This window comes from Centroberyx affinis, unplaced genomic scaffold (assembly GCF_046629955.1).
Source record: "Centroberyx affinis isolate AG114_WGS23_722 - 3 ecotype Tasmania unplaced genomic scaffold, CSIRO-AGI_Caff_v1 ptg002088l_1, whole genome shotgun sequence".
Taxonomy (NCBI): domain Eukaryota; kingdom Metazoa; phylum Chordata; class Actinopteri; order Beryciformes; family Berycidae; genus Centroberyx; species Centroberyx affinis.
In genome coordinates, this window is record NW_027280414.1 from 124,878 (window position 1) to 137,202 (window position 12,325).

Consider the following 12,325-nt stretch of genomic DNA (forward strand, 5'->3'; position numbering starts at 1 on the left):
TCATTAGCATTTTGAAGGGGTGCGGCACAGTTGCTGTAGCAGTGGAGATGGTGACCAAGGTGTGCTTTGTTGAAACCACAGGGGCTGTGGCACGGTCTTGGAAGTGGAAATTTCTTGTGTTTGGAGTTTGTATAATTGCAGCACCAGAGCCCTACAATAATAACCCCTGACATTTTCCTATAAATAAAGGGTCAGTTTTGCTACTCTCTATCACTGATTTATATAACACAGTGGTATATATAATAATATTCAACCTATACACAGTTCATGAAAACTTTTACATTTGATGTTCCAAACACTCTGTGTCTGGTTTTACATTAACAGCAGCAGCAACAGCAGTTTATTTGGAATAAATAGAAGAACTGGGTAGTTAGCATGAGCAGCGATAGCCACCATGGCTGAACAGACAAAGAAAACAGCGCCACCTACAGCAACTCAAACTTCATCAACAGAAAATCAAAGCTCCGCCCACACTGTTTGATTGACAGGTGATCTCTGGGAAGTGCAGTGCAGAAACACCACAGCAATGAGCGCTGAGCACCACCAATGAAACAAGTATGTTGCGGATTACCACTGTTACTATAATCTCTTATTAACACCAACCACCTTCACCTTGTCTTTGTCACTGGGAACCAGAAACATCCCATTGATATACTGTAGCTGCCCATACAATTTGAGAATGAATGCCTGTGCCCTGTCACCGGCTTTAGAGCAGAGTGAAAACTGCACAACAGTTCAGTGGGCAAAAGCACTTGAAAGAAATAGCCTCAGTGTTAATGAGATTGATAAGACAGTTACAGCCAAGGCTAACTCATTAGTTCTGAGTGGAAAGAGAGGACAGGGTGGAGGTGGACCGGTCGGGTGAATATGCATGACATCAGCACGCCTTGCTCTGAAAGCTCTCTATAGATAAAAATGGACCATTATTGTCTCTTTCTTTCTTTTTTTTTGTATTTTCTCTAATCTCTTTTTTTTTTTTAACATTACAATTATACGAAACAGCCAATGGAGGCTATCGTTTTGGGTGTCCTCATAAGCCATCAAGATTTCTTGCTGCTCCCGTTAATGACAAAAGACAGTTAATTAAAGGTTATGTCTTGTGGGGAATGTATCCATCTCCACTTTTACTGTAACAATCACAGTCCTGCAAGGGAGATGGAATTTCAAATGATACTGCGGCTCATATGTCTTGATTAGCTGAAACGCTGCTGCGTATCGCCAAGGCTGCGATTGTGCAGGCAAATTCTCATGCAGTAAGGAAATGGGCCATCGTGGGATACTGCTCATACTGCTCCCAGTCAAAGAATATTCATCTTTCTCTCTTTCTCTATTGTAGGCATGGCAAACAGTTACATTAGATAAACTAAAACTCTGGTATCCTGGTGGCTTAGTGGTGGGTTAGCAGGTTAATGTGTATGCTAATGTACAGAACGTGTAATATTGTGGGTTTGAATCCAGCTACCACCTAGTCTAGATAGCAGGCTGGACTAGTGGTATTCTGCCATTTTAGCCATTTAGCTAAATGTCTTAAGCCAAAAGCAACAAAAACAGCTTTCCTTTGTTCCTAGGTTAGTGTTATACGTTTAGGGCCTGATTCAGACCTTGAAATGTCACGCAGAAACATGAAATACCCTATATCATAGATTTTGTACAGTATATTTTCTTCTTTTTATCCAATTAACGCCCATGGGCATGTTTCCAAATCAATCTTTGTGCGCGGTCATCCTCAACAAAATTAAATTGTAGCCAGCATTTAAAGGCAATACCTCATCAGAAGGACATGAAAAGGAGAAAACATGAAAGACATTAAAAGGAGAAAAGTGCATGGCCTGAATTTCCATCATATTGATGGGAAGGACAAAGAAGCCAAGGCTTTTGAATGAAATCCAAAATCTTGACTCCAACGAATAGGTCAAGTCTGAATAGGAGCCTCAATTTATGTAATTTTAGACAGTCTGCCCATTAATCTGTTGATTCACTGTGTGATTTGTCTAAAGCGGAGATGCCATTTTGTTATGGCACTGCCATGAACAAATACTATAAAAATGGGTTCTGTTAATAACTTTATCGTCTACATTTCCCTGTTCGCTAGGATATGAAATATCATGGGAAACCTGGCAAGCTTTCATTAAATTTGAGCACTGTACGTTTGATCAAAGCCTGGTTATGATGATTATATTACAGCATATGCTCAAATATTTGCTCAACAATCTCATATTTGCACTTTAAAAGCACATAGGGGAATCCTAAATCTTAATTCCTTGTAGATGTACAGATGCATATTGTGGGCTAGGCAGAACAGATGTTTTATGAAATCTCTGAAAACATTTATTAATTGTCAGCAAAGACACATTAGGAAAGTGAAGTACATATTGTGTACATAGGAATCTACAGTATCACTCTGCTATTAAAATAACACATATAGAACAAAATAAACCCAAAGACGAATTAGGAAAAGAATAGAAATATTGAATTCACAGAATTGTAACATTAGCTTCAGGCCATGTTCTTGATTCTAGATGATTAATTAAAACAGGTAGGTATTGGCACATTCGTTTTACTTTGAAAAGTATAATGCTTTCCATGGTATGAGGCTAGTGGACCTTTCCCCATTAGTTGATCTGCCTTTGATGTTAATTTATACTGTTGGATCTCTGTGTCTCCACTGAGCCACGGTAATGGATTTTGAGCTAGCGATCAAAGCACCCCCAAGAGTTCTTTCTCTCGCCTTCTAGCGTGTAATCCTTCTGCATTTAAGCAGTCCATGTTGAACAAACCACTTGGTCGTATTATAAACTTGCCGCTTTAGTTAGGACCTCTAGAAACTCAAAACTTTGGGAGGAAATTCATCCCCATGGCTCAACTGCAAGACTTAGACGACTGAGAGAAAAGTCTGCTGCTGATGTGATGTCAAGAAGAGAGATAAATGCACTTATAGTAAATGTATACTGACGTGAATATATTGTACAAAAACACTCTCTGCGCTTCAGTAGACACCTTCAGCAGATGTCTTACCGTGTTATGGAATATGCATCCATAAAAATATACACTGTGGATTTTCATGTGTTTCTCAAGATCCTATCAACAAAATGACAATTTGATCGATTTGATTAATCAACTTGACGAATGTATGTTTCTAAAAAATAGGGGGCATGGTCATGTGGATATGGCATAGATGGGTTTTGATGGCAATACGACATCACATATGAAAGTACTTTTGATAGCGTATGTACTGTATGTCATTTCTGTGCGTATTTTGTCTATGTAATTTCTATATTTTCTATATATTCTATGTATTTTCTGAGCATCTTGGTTAGGCTACTATAAACCTATATATGCCTATTCACTGCAATGAAAAAGTTGAGTTTCACCTGTCCTATTTACCTGTGGTGACATCACACTCCAGGTGACAGTGAAGCCTATATATAGGACGAATGAACAGATGATTTTATTATAATTTGACCTGACGAAGACCCATCATGGATCCAAACATTGTCATGCAATAAAGAGTTAAATAATACTTCTACTTTTCAACTGATGTTCGGCACTTAACCCAGCACCCACTGTCGATGTGCGTATAGTTAATTCTTAGCTCAAACTGTTAAAAACCCATTAAAATGAACATGATTAATGAGTTTACCTCAAGTCACTGCAGCAGATACAGCAGGTCATCATAACCCGTGTATTCACCCGCTATAGGATCTCCGTGTTTTAATTCTTCCCATTATGGCGTAAAGGAATAATGAAGCAGGCAGAGTGTCTCTCAACCCGGACGCCCATCTAAATCATTTTTTAATCAAGTGAGTGCACTCTTCTAATAAACAGCGCTGCCGGGAAGTGGCAGATTGTGTGTGACCTTGGGCGGTGACGTATCCTTCATAATGCACTTATTTATGCACCGGTCTTATGATTACGCACCAATAAATCCCAGGTTAAACTTTAGAGGCACTCATGTTCAAAAGACTAAAGCGTCACCTGACAGCGGAGGGAAGAGTTTACGAGCACAGGAACAAAACCCTATAAAATAGCCATTCATTTAATCTCAATTGGATCGAGGGGGATGCGTCAATAGGGCTATTATGGCTCCCACAAGGCAGGAACTGCTAGACTGATAATAAATCAATAGCTGGCCATAAATTGGCTATACTAAATACTTGGGTGTCAGAACTGTACACATAACACTTTAAATGTTTGGCCTTGAGCGCTTAATAAGGGGAAAAACAAGATATGCAGGTATTGTTTGAGTAAATGTCATGAGTGCGGAGAATATGCAGCTAAAATCAGGACAGGTTTCATGGGAATGTACAGTTTAGCATTTTCCACGGCTCTTGTCCTGAGACGGCCAACGCTTCAAGCTTCAGATTCAATGAGAAAAACACTTTGTACTGTTAGATAGGTTTGCTGGAACAATATCTACAACCATACAATCAAAGCAAAAAAGAAGGGTTTCAATCCAAAATACGATATCAATTTTGAGAGAGTGTACCTGAAATTACGTGAAAAAATACAGCTGATCCTATTCAAAAAGCTTCAAGTTTAATTTTTTTATCAACATTGGTTGATGAAAGAAACAAAGCAAATAATGCTCCAGAGTGAGTTTTACTTTCAACATCGAGTTTTACTAACAATAATAACGTTTTGTCGAAGTAGGTGTCATTCTTCCCAGATGGTGGCTATCTTATTTTGAGATGAATCACTTCACCACAAGGCAGACTCGTGATGAATCGCAAAAATAAAAACAGCTTTGACAACAATTCATCAGCATGCTGCTTGATTGCTGCTGCATGGTTGTCTTCCAGGGTGGGAAAAGGGTCGAGGCCAAAGTTGCGAAAGGTCCTGGCTCAGTTGCATCGTTGGAAGAAGCTCAAGGTTCTTGTTTGTGTGAGATCCTGACGCACAGGCAGATGGATCTCGCTCATTCCTCTTGGAGGCTTCTGGCTTTTTTACCTACATGAATTTTGGTCAAGATCCTTGTGTGGGAGGGAGTATTTTGCCACCCATCTGACTGATATTATGTATTATCAAGTGTCAGATTCTTTGTATAGAGGCATATTTTATTTTATTTAGATTAGATTTAAGCAGGAAAGTTGAGAGAGAGAGAGGGGATAAAAGATACAAAATGAGAAGACAGAAAAGCTCAGGCTCAAAGAGTGGATGACATGTGAAATAGATCATCAGCTGGACTCAACACCGCAACGTGAATGTATGTGGTTTACGCTGCCAAGTCACAGAGCAACCCATTAGAGACTTACTGCAATGACAACACCATACAATCTCCTTATTCAGGTCATTAAGGAAGAGGCACAGCATATATGGCTGATTTTATTAATTGAGACATTAGAAATGTTATAGTTTGTTTACATTTTTTGTGTAATTTACTCTTTCTCTCTTGTAAAACAATAAAACATCTTAATCCCAAAAATAAATAACTGGACCAGAGCATAAGAATATATTCAGTATTCGCATGACACTGAAGAGAAAAGTGTAAAAGCATTATGTTAAAGTAAATTCTCATTCTTTCTGCTCTGCACTGAGATATATGGTGCTTGATAGCGGGAAGCAAGCAGAGGCTCACTGCAGCTCCTGCCACTGTTTTCCAGTCAGCCTAAAATGGAACACCCTTGTGCTATTCATCATATGCTACTCAATTATGAATGTTTGAAAACTTGAACGTGCTGCAGTAATATATTTCCAGGGGATATGGGGAGGAAAGGGCTGCGCTCGGAGAGCCAGAGCAAGTCATGTCGCTATTAGAATGCAAAAAGGATTCCTTGGGAAGCGCTATTTGAAATAAAACCTCTTCTCATCTGTGAAATGTGGTTGCATTCACAATAACGATAAATCACACTCATCCGAGCTATCTAATGTTATTGATTCAACAGCGCTAAGAATGTATGCAAGAGTACCATGAAATGCTGCACAGCCAGTGGCTGTGACTAATAATGCATTTAAAAGCTGATGCATTATGATATGTGCAGCCCTCCAAGTTAATTTGCTTTGTGATGGCTCAACATATGGCTAAATAATCAGGGCAGATTTATCATTCAAGTCATTGTCCTCCTAGCAGGCCTAACTAATAATGGTGAATCAGCCAAAGCCATTGGGGTTTCCAGACTTAATTACCCAAGCTCCCTTTGTCTAAAGAAGCTCAATGGAAGATCTAAAGCAGCCTTAGATGTGTCCGATCTGATCTAACTGTGATGAGGTTTCAGTTCCTTTATGGCTCTAATTACTGAAATTAGATCTCCGGCATGGAAGGCTACTGTATGGAGCCGCAATAGGAGGAAACCTTTATCTCTGTATAACTGCAACTAAGTCTCTCTGTTCTGAGTTACAGCCTTCATGTCAATGCAAGACGCCCGTTTTGATAGACCGAAAAAGCGGCTGATCTTCAGCTGTCATTGCAATATAGCAACTTGCACAACAATTGAGAGCAAAGTCCCAGTTGAGAAGTTTTACAATTCATCACAAAGGGATAGTTTCAAGGGGCTAAGAAACAAAAAAAGTTCCTGAAAAACTATCCCCATTACGAGGACTAAGATGATTCTAGTTAGTCCTCTTGCTCCTCTTGGGTTGCAGTTTGTCCTACTTTGCAATGTGACTAATAAAGGACTCGCACTTGAATGTGTGCGCTGGTGTCAGTAAATGAGGGCTTTTTGCCCCAAACTAGTCCTTGACCTGAGGTAGCAAAACCTTGCCACCGGCCCAATCACAGGGTCTCGTTATCTAATACATACATAATTAAAACTCTAAAACGCCTGCTTCAGAATAGGTTCGTCCTTGGAGGTTTAATATTTTAATAAGTTTCTCAGCGGGCCAATCAGGGGCTCGCTCCCTGCTGGGTTACAGTCAAAGAGTGACTGGATTTTGCACGACAGCATTTTATTCAAAAACATGCCACTTGAGCTCTTTATCAGGCATTGATTTGTGTTCAGATTTGTTTTGAAAATGCTCCACTGAGGTTTTGCACTACATGGCAAAATGAGATGAAGCAACATGACTTCTTTGCTTACCTCCTTTATTGCATTATTTACGCCTTAAAAACACATGTTAGCATTCCTGTTTATAATGGTAATGGTGTAATTAGTAAAACAACAAATTCTGTAGTTAATCACTTCTTATTGTGGTCACATACTGCGTATTTAAGTGTGGAAGTAGCATCCTCCAGCTTTGAATGAAGTTGTGGAACAGCAGCTGTATAGAAAAGTTCTTTATCCAGATCATTTTGCTCGTGTTGAATCAAGAGGTTATCTTATGAATTAGAAATTCAAATGAAATTTACCACAGGCATTTTAGAAAACAGCCACCAGCTTTGCCATCAGCAAACACTATAATTTGTCAAATGCATTTGGCAAAGCCAGCTCAAAGATTTTTGTTTTCCTTGAGCATTGTCACTAATTGCAATGACTCTTTGCACTGCAAAAGGTGGGGGAGCATTGCAATGTGGGGAAACATAAAAGCACACTGAGAATAGCAGTGTAAATAGCAGCTTGCCCACAGAATGGCTCTTCCATTAAACATTGCAGCTCCTATTCTCAAATGCACAGAGATCCAGAGTTCAGCTGACATGGTTATCAGTCTTTAAATGATCCATCTTTTTTCAAAAGCAAGTCAAAAAAACAACAATTTCATTATTTGATTATCGATTAAATGCTGCATTCATCGGCCCAAAGATTTCATCAAGCTGCTACACTGAGATAAGAGTTCATTATTCACAGACACACTTGATTCAGCGACAGTGACGCTTGGATGGAGGATGGTGAGAATGCTCTAAGAGAGGCAAAGAAGAGATTTATTGTTGGAGTTTAAGGGTGCGTTCACAGAAAGCACGTTTGGAGCGGTTTACTCAAACTCTGGAGTGTTTACTCCTTTAGTTCGGTTTGTTTGGACAGGTGAGAACAATGCCATTCAAAGTCGGCGGCACCAAATAACTGCACCAAGATGCCTGCAGGTTTCAGTCCAAATGAAGAGCAGAGGATTTCCTTATTAGTGAGAATGTAATCCAAACCAACTAGAGGGAATGACCCCAAAATGCAAGGGTTTATGGGTATACAATGTTGACATCTGATAGCCAGCAGTTCAAGCTTGGAAAGCCTAGTAACAAAATGAACTGAGGGCAAACCGCAGTCCCGACTGATGCTCATGTTCAGCTGTTCCTTCATGTGTTCCATCATGCTTAGCTGCAGTTACAGGGACTGGAAATGGTTTTGTTTTGCGCTGCCGCCAAAATCTAACCCTACCCCTAACCCTAATCTGATGGGACGGCAACACTGTCTAATAAACAAGCTACATGTGAATCCACGTGACTTTTGTTTACAAGCAGTTTCTCTTGTAATTGGGCAGTGTGAACTTAAGCAAACCAAATAGAAAACTGCAACAAAGTTAACTTTTCCACTGTGGTTCGGACCAAAGAAAACAAACTGTAGGTGTGATTGAAGATTCAGGGTTGTTACATAAACATATCTTCGTAGAAAGAATCCTGCATACTGTTCTTGCAACTTATAACCATTTACTATTTTACTGACGTTTCAGCCTTACTAGACCAAGAACAGTCTGCGGGATTCTTTCTACTAAGAACTGTTAACCTTCATCCAACGCACCTGAACAAGAGTTTTTGGAGGTGCAAAGTCAATATTACATAAGCATAATGTCAACAAACATGCCCTGCATTTGCTTAAAAAATGGTTTCTCCACTAAGCTTCAACCTCCTGATTACTGATCCTGAGTACTTGGTAAAACTGAACCAGCTTCTCAGACTCCTGGCTGAAGAGTCTAGTTAGGACCAGGTGAATTTAGCACTGCCTTGTTTAACATGAGATTACTAGAATCCATCACATCGCGCTTCAACACCTAGCCTTCTGGGGACAATTTATCTGTTTCTTTACTTTCTCGACTCTTATCATATTTCATGACAAGAACAAACATGGGATTTGTTTATTTATGTATTTATTAGTGTGCAGGATAAGCATATTTGCAATAAAAAATGTGTCACTGATGTATGTTTACTGCAGCTTACTTGCTGTTCTGGACACCAATAATGTCTTCCACTGTGGAACAATTCTGAAAATTGATGGTATCAATATTTGAAGAGATTTTTTTTTTTTTTTCCTGGGATTGAGCCAATGCTATTCTCTCCAGAGGAAACCCTGCAGGTATAAAATGAAAAGTGTCCCAGTAGAAGGGGGTATCAGGGGGAATAAGATATCACTCGCTTGAAATGGAGCCAGGTTATGGCACAGCGCTGCGTCCTCCCTCCACTCTCCTCGCCTTCGTGGATGTGTGACCTCCATGACATCATCTTGTTGGAGATCTTTTGGTGAAAGCTGTTGGTTGACATTGGGCAGACTTCGAATTAAATTGTGTGGGTTTCACTGTTTGCCTGTTGAGAGGGCTGGTACTGTTACTCCTCTACTGTTAGGCCTCTTCGACACATTGTGACCAATACACCAGTGCAGTTCTGTACCTGTACTGGTCCCCAAATTACCAGGTACATAAATAAACGATAATGTACAGCAAGCCCAACAGGATGATTCAAGACCCTGATATGAAGAGAACCGAAGTGGAGGGTCCCATTTAGTCTATTATTGAGTCATAAAATTTTCTTAAAATAAGTGAAAAAATGTGCCAATGGGGTGAGATAATTTCACTTGTTTCCAATGCAAATCAACTTGTTTCAAGAAAGAAAATGTCTGAAACAAGTGAAACTGCATTGGAAACAAATGGAGTTATCTCATCTCACTGGCAGAATTTTTCTCTTGGTTTAAGAAAAATAAGATTTAAAGGCTGAATATGAGACTAGACTGTTAAAATGGACGTTTTTTGCAGTGTATTACACAGCTACTTAACAGAGACATTAATCATTCGACACAAAATATTGCTTTTAAATTATTTTATTACAAGCTGAAGAAATGTATAAGTTTCTGTCTGCAGTTACCAAGGAGTAATGTATTTTTGGCACAAGGTGTCTCAAGTTAAGAATTCGACAAAATCAACGAGACTTTGTCGGTTAAATGTGAAACAGACATGTGAATGTCTGTTAACTGAAGCACTCATGAAATATTGTTTTAAAATGATTTTATTACAAGCTAAAGTAACATACAAGCTTAAAAATAGCAGCAAGGCTGCAACCATAGAAGTGTCTGTAGCTAGCGTCCAGGTGCTCCACTGTAGCAGAACTGTAACCATAGCAACAAATAGCAGAATATAAATAAATCCAGTAAGATTGCTGTTCAGCCTCTAATCAGCAATCAAAAGTTCCATGCTTTCTGAATAAATAAAAATAATAAAAGATTCCATGTTTCCAACCTCGGCTAGTGTTTGTCTGCAGTAACCAAGGTCTAATTTAATTATAAATAAATGCCTTCTGATTTTAAAGTGATGTGATTAGATGTGAAACAGCGGTCTGTTGTTCATAACTAATAGACCTGAGAACGCATTCATTGCCCAGTCCGAACTGAGTATTCAACAAAGCCATGTAATGATACACAATAAAATACAATAAGGTGCAGTATCAGCACCCTCTGATTTGTCCTTAGGTAAGAAAGCAGCATGTCCCCCAGCCAGCTGTGGAAGCGCATCGCATGCATGATTCAAATGATACTGTGGCCAGCTGCACGAAACTCCCCGCCTTCTCTCCTTTCCTACGTTGTGAACTACTTCCAGTTGCTTAACACAAGACCCACCTTAATGGGATGACTGACAGGTGGACGCCTGTGACAATGTTAATGCAGTCCTCTCGAAATGCATTTGCAATTGCATGTTGCCAGGGAGTCAGCGCAGTGGCGAGTGTATTAAATGGCAAAGACAGGAGGTGCTGTTTCGCTTTTTACATTTGGATAACCATTTACATTTTGCCACCTTTACAGCATAATATTGTCTTTGATAATGAAATGTAAAATGCCCTATTAGAGTGTGCAAAACCATTTAAGGTAAATGACATATCAATTATAATTTTGACACCATTATTGCATAATCACATGAAACATATCTATGCAGTTCGGGAAATACATTTTAATTTTCCAATTTGCATCATCATTTGAATAAAGCTAAAAATAAAGCGTGCAAATCTCTGTATAAATGAAATGGCAATACTAGTATAGGAATTGTCAAATGCAAATGACATTATTGAATTTGAATTTTCATTCTGAGCCAAAAACTGCACATACAAGTGGCAAATTTAAATTCAAATGTAGGATTACATGGCCATTTTACATATTACATTTCCATTTGAATTATGCATGCGATACGCTTCCATAGCCCTTTGAAACTGGGCCAGTACCAAATATGTTTGTGTACAATACCAGCACGCTTCTATTACATCCATAACAAACCAAACTCTGAACAAAACATAATGGAGAAACATACTCCACTGTGACAGTTTGGGTACAGTACCATCCACTTGTGCGGTGGAGAAACAGGCTCACCAAAATAAGCAGAGCAGAGGAGAGCAGAGGGTGGGCCGAGTCGACAAGTGTCACGTTCAAAACTTGACTTGCTGTCGCTCAACAGTGGAAAATAGTGTTGTTATTCATAGTCTGCCAGGATGTGAACGCACACACACCCACACACACATACACCCACACTCATTATAATGTGTCATTGATCGTATGATTAAAGTGATAATAAACAAGATTGTTTTTTACAGTTTTGCTGACATCTTTAGAGGTCTTTGCGGTGGTGTCTCTGCACTGCAGTTCCCTTCACTTGTCAATCAAACAGTGTGGGCGGTCTTCTCTTAATAAAGTTTGAGTTTCTGTAGATGGAGCTTGTCAAGTCTACCAAGATCTAACTAATAAGCAATAAATCACAAAGCAACATGATGTAATAGAGTATGGAACAAAGTAAAACTCAAGGAAACAAAACCAGGCATAGGACATAAAACATGACAGGCTTATCTAACCTACCTAACCACAGTGAAGACAAGGAAAAACTCCTGAGAAAAATCTTTGACAAAAAAAACAAAAAAACAACAACCTTGGAGTGTGCAATAGATGCCGGGACAAAACAATAAAATGAACAATGACAATGAGAACTTTGTCTGTTCAGCCACGGTGGCTATAGGCCCTGTTCACATCGTCATGGTAACAGCTTCCATGTTGAGAAACCGGTGCATCACAACTTCCTGTGGCAACTTTCTTTTTGCGACAACAAACAACAAAAAACAAAACTGTAGATACATAATGTAATAACGTTATGCAAATGAGGTGATGACTGCCAAGAGATGACAGCAACTCAGAAACTGAAGCAAAAACTCTCCTTCATAATGGAAGAGGGAGCTTTAGGTGAAGAACTTGAAGCCTTTCTCAGAGTTTAGATCAAGCGGCCA